Genomic DNA, 4,875 nt, shown 5'->3' on the forward strand with positions numbered 1-4,875 from the left:
CCCTGTAAAAGCTCCTTCCACACATACAGAACATTCCCTTTATGCCTTTCAGGTATCTAATGGATGTTCAAATTTCTCCATTTCCTCGTAAGTATCAGCATCTAAATAAAGGCCAGGCATTTAATTTGACTAGGATGTCTCTGGGAGAACTCAGGAAGCTGAGGTGGGCAGCTTCAGGCAGTATAGTGAGACCATCTCTTAAAAAAAAATTGTTTTTAAAGATGTCTGATTTTCCCCGTTGCCATTTAGTAGTTGAAACTGAATCACGCAGAACTAAGAAATCGTCCCAAAATGTTTGACATATAGATAACCAAGCATAAAATCTGCAAACATAAGATCAAAGGAAAGACAAAACACGCAATAAACCACACTAGTCCAAAAATCCTCAGCCAAGGGTAAGAGGAGATTAAACTTCTACAAGTGTTGCTTTTCAAAAGCCCAGTCTGAGCAGGTGCTGATTCAATTCTAGGCTGTGGGCCTCAAAGGTGTGGCCTCTCTGTAACCTGACCAGGGACCTGCTGAACCGCTCAGACTGGCTTTTTCTGTTGGGGGCCCAGGCTCTGGCTGCTCCGCACTTCCCGTTCATTTTAGTGCCCCAGGTTGCGGGACAGTGAAAGCCGGGTCCTACACTGTGAACCACAGTTGGATTAGGCCGAGTTTGACCGTTCATTCTGGGTGGGTGGAGAGAGGCCTCTGTTTGCTGACAGTATCTGGTGTTCCTTAACTCAGAAACAATGCTTCATTCTCTGGCTGAATATCCTTCCATTGGTCCAAATGGATGCCTTGGTCCGGATTTCTCCTTTGTGATGATGCCAGTAGTCGTTCTGATTAGGAACCTGCCTTGACTTCATCCAGACAAATTACATCCATCCACGACATTATTTCTAAATAAAACTACTTCCTGAGGTAGTGGGGATTAGGGCTTTGATGTAGGAATGGAGGTGGACAGGGTGAACACACACTCCTCCCCATTACGCTGATCTGTGTTAATAGATGTGTGGTATTCTCACTGATCTCTTATCAGTTTACAGTTCCTTCTTTGCTCTCCTAGAAAAATTCTGTCCTTCCGCATAACCCCTAGAGACCATGCCTTTGTGTACCTAAGGATCCTCCCTCCGGACCCCTCCCTCCTACTCTCTTTCCTTTCTCCTTCCCCTAGGTTCTTCCCTTCCCCTCTCCCTCTTCCTTTCTTGTTTTGTTCCACGTTCTTTTGTAACACCCAGCTTGACAATTGCAGGAATTGCCCATGTTTTGTCTTCCAAAGTCTGAAATTGTACTTTGAATTGATGACCATAACATATGTTAATTGTGGAGGACAATTAAGAATTCTTTACTGCGGGAGCCCTGTGGCGGTGGTGGCCCAAGCCTTTAATCCCAGCACAGCAAAGGCAGGCAGATCTTTGTGAATTCCAAGCCAGCCTGGTCTATGAAGTGAATTCCAGGATCCGGGACAGCTAGAACTACACAGAGAAACCTTGTCTCCAAAAAGTAAAAACAAGACAAAAAAAGAATTGCTGAAGGATGGTTGAAAATATTTAAGGACTTGGAATTGTCAATACAAAATTTTACTCTGTGTGAATTGTTTTGGGGAAAACTTATGAAGAAAGAGAACTATAAAAGGACAAAAAACACCCCCCTCCGCAATTTCAATCACCAACTTTAGTAAAAGGAGTAGGGAAGGAAGGTTTAAAAAAAAAAAAAGTGCTAACGATGGGTTCCCGATAGCGCATAGCCCACGCCATCTTATGGTTTAAAGAGGTTAGCCGCTGCTCTCCAAACTAACGTTAAATACTACACTTAGCAGTAAGTTAAAAAACTAAAGATCACTTCCGCAGTGTTCGTTAATTTTCATATCACGATATTTCCCAACTTTTTCACTTTAGGCTGCCCCTAAAAATAAAACATTGAAATAACAAAAAGTCTTGGGTCAGTGCTGGTTGTACGTGGGTTGGTGGTGTGGATATAAGGTAACTTGTAGGAGTCATTTCTGTCCTTAAGTGGGCAAAAGCGCCTTCAACAATTGGGACAAACCATTAGCAAGGTACTAGCTTCATCTTTGTGGTTCTTTTGGTATTGGATTGTTTGACAATAAAGTAACTGGGTCTGATAACAACTATGGTGGAGAACCGGAAAACCCAAAAGGAACCGCCCAACGTGGGGCTCGAACCCACGACCCTGGGATTAAGAGTCCCATGCTCTACCGACTGAGCTAGCCGGGCAGCTGGACTGCCGCCTTTTCTAGGTCCTTTCAAAGGAATGACATTATTTTAATTCGTTTCGAGTACTGTAATAGATATTAAACTGTCTTTTCCAATTTCTCTTTTCTCTGCATTTCCGTTTCTTTTCTTTCCTTCTTTTTTTGTAAAATTGCTCACGAAATGGATTGTATTTTGTTTCTGCCTCCATGCGACCAATCTTCTGCTGTTCAATACAAGTGTTTAAAAGGCCCTCTAGTGGCCAGAGTCTCCCGTTCCCTTACGTAAAACCGAGCAAGGCGGCTGGTCCGCTGCCTGCTTGGGGGTCTGTCATCCAGAGCTCCGACGCTGCCAGGAGCTGGACCTGTGCTCTGCGCGGGCACCAACGCAGCTCGGGACCAAAATCTGGACAGTCCTCATCACCTCAGCAGATTAACAAGGGGTGGCAAGAAGGCTCAATGGGAGGGAACCTAACTTCCCAACCCCAGCTAACCAATTTCTTGCGTTCCATCACTGGGATCCCCATCACGACAGGAGAGAACCGACTGCTGCGTGCACGCACACACACTTTTATTTAAAATACCCTTGAAAAGACGCTAACTGAATTTACAAGGTTCAGGAAGCTTAGTAAGATAGAAGATTCAGAAGTCCCTCCCTTCCCCAAGGAGTTCCAATGATGCTTTCCTGAAGACGGAAGTAGGGCGGGCTCTTTCCTGTCTCAGCTGCCTTTGGGTCACTCGCACTTGCAAGTAATCCCTACAAGATCACCATGCTGAGCTTAGGTACAATGAGCTTCTTGCCTGGTGCCCTATCAAAGCAGACGTTCGTTCACATATCGGAGGAAAAGTTACACAACACCTTCTAAATAAAGACTATTGGCCGTTAGAAACAATGGGTACTGCTTATCTAGAAATAGAAAAAGAACATCAATGAGATAACGTGTCATCAACATTGATGCCATACAACGTCGACAGTAATTATTCTCAGTCACACATGAATACCTATGTGTTTATTGAGAACAATGGTGCTATTTAATCTCACCAGAAATAGTTTCTTTGGATCCATCTGCCTTTAGATCTTACTGCTTGACTACGGGAAGTAAAAGGGAATGGTATAGAAATTTAATATAATGAAGAAGCAAAATTGTTACTTTCTGGCTTAGTTTTGATTTTGAAACAGAAACTCCAGACTTAGTTGGAATTCAGAGATCTCCTATCTCTGCCTTCTGACTGCTGGGGTTGAAGGGATAGCCCATTGGTTGTATCTGGCCTCGGTTTTGGGAATCAAACCCAGACCCATCTTCATGCTAGGCAAGCTATGAAGGCTGAACTACAATACTACATCCCTTTTGACGATTTCTGCTAGGTTAAAAGAGTCAGAGGATCATAATTTCCATATATAGTAATCGACCTGGACAAAATGTTTAGGGAGAGGTTTGGGGGCTAACTGGAGAATTTGGATAGTTTGAATGTAAGAGGCAAAATAAGGGCATGCTGAAATGGAAAAGTGCAGACTTGACTTGATGAGAGCAGATGTGATCCTGCGTTTAACTGGAAATACGAGCCAGGCATGGTCCATGGCTTTAATCCCAACACTCAGGAGGCAGAGGTAGGTGGATCTCTGAGTGGGAGGTCAGCCTGGTATACAGAGGGAGTTCCAGGACAGCCAGGGCTATACAGAGAACACTGTTTCAAAGGCAAACAACCAAAACAAAACAGTTGTTTTTTTTTTTCTTTAAGTAAAAGCACTATATGAAGCTTGATATCTGGGTGAATGTGAAGAATTTTACTCTTTGTTTCCTATTGTCTTTTGAGTTTTCTAAAACAGGGATATATGTTTCTGCAATAAAAAGTGGTTTGGTTTTATGTTTTTTGGATTGGTGTTTTGTTTTCATTTTTGTTTTTGTTTTGTTTTGTTTTTGAGTAGGTGACAAAAGACAGGGAGGCCATTAAAACTTTAAAATGTGGCTAACAATTAGATTCGCATAAACAAGACCCAGAAGTTCTGAATACTTCATATGTATACATGGACTATAAATCCAGCTTGAGCCTTCCTAACTGTCAAAGAAAAGGAGAGGAAGAAGAAGAAAAGGAAGGAGGAGAGGGAGTAGGAGGGGGAGGAGGGAGAAGAGACAAAGGAGAGGAAGGGACACCTGGTGCAGTTCCTTATGCTCAAAATTCCCTTAGTTTATTTTTCATGGCTAAGTTCTGTCCCCTTAGGTTCCAGGACCAAAAAAATCAACTATACAGATCTTGTTTTTTTAGAATAAAAATATAGTTTATAAGATACCATGATATCCCCCTTCATTCACTCTAATTTTAGACTACCTGTATTCCTAGGCTACCCGTAAGACCTGTATACCTGAAACCTTGAACCTTTTCTGAGCTAATTTTTTCAAGCCTTATTTTTAATGATGGTTCTTAAATGCTTTAACCTTCCTTGTAGTCCACCACCCACCAGAGGTAGTGGGAAAGAAAGGACTGGGATGGAGGGGAAGTAGACTGGTTTAGAAATCTTGTTTGGATCAACTCCTGTCTTCTGATATCACCATGGTGATTGCTGACAGGCGATCTGTGATGCTCCTTCCCCTCCCTTTGGCACACACAAGTTCATAACTAAACCAGATGCCTTAGCCATCTGGGTGGATCTTGGTAGCCAGCTCGAACTTCCTAACAAGACC

General features: G+C 42.8%; 1 non-coding gene across 1 annotated transcript; it reads right to left on the reverse strand.

Moving 5' to 3' along the window:
* Positions 1-2,146: 2,146 nt before the first annotated feature.
* On the reverse strand, positions 2,147-2,219 carry Trnak-cuu18 (transfer RNA lysine (anticodon CUU) 18). The gene has a single exon. It is a non-coding gene; the product is annotated as a tRNA-Lys (tRNA).
* Between the last annotated feature and the right edge of the window lie 2,656 nt (positions 2,220-4,875).

The sequence above is a fragment of the Rattus norvegicus genome, chromosome 8, assembly GCF_021556685.1.
Source record: "Rattus norvegicus strain SHRSP/BbbUtx chromosome 8, alternate assembly SHRSP_T2T, whole genome shotgun sequence".
In the NCBI taxonomy this organism is placed as follows: Eukaryota; Metazoa; Chordata; class Mammalia; order Rodentia; family Muridae; genus Rattus; species Rattus norvegicus.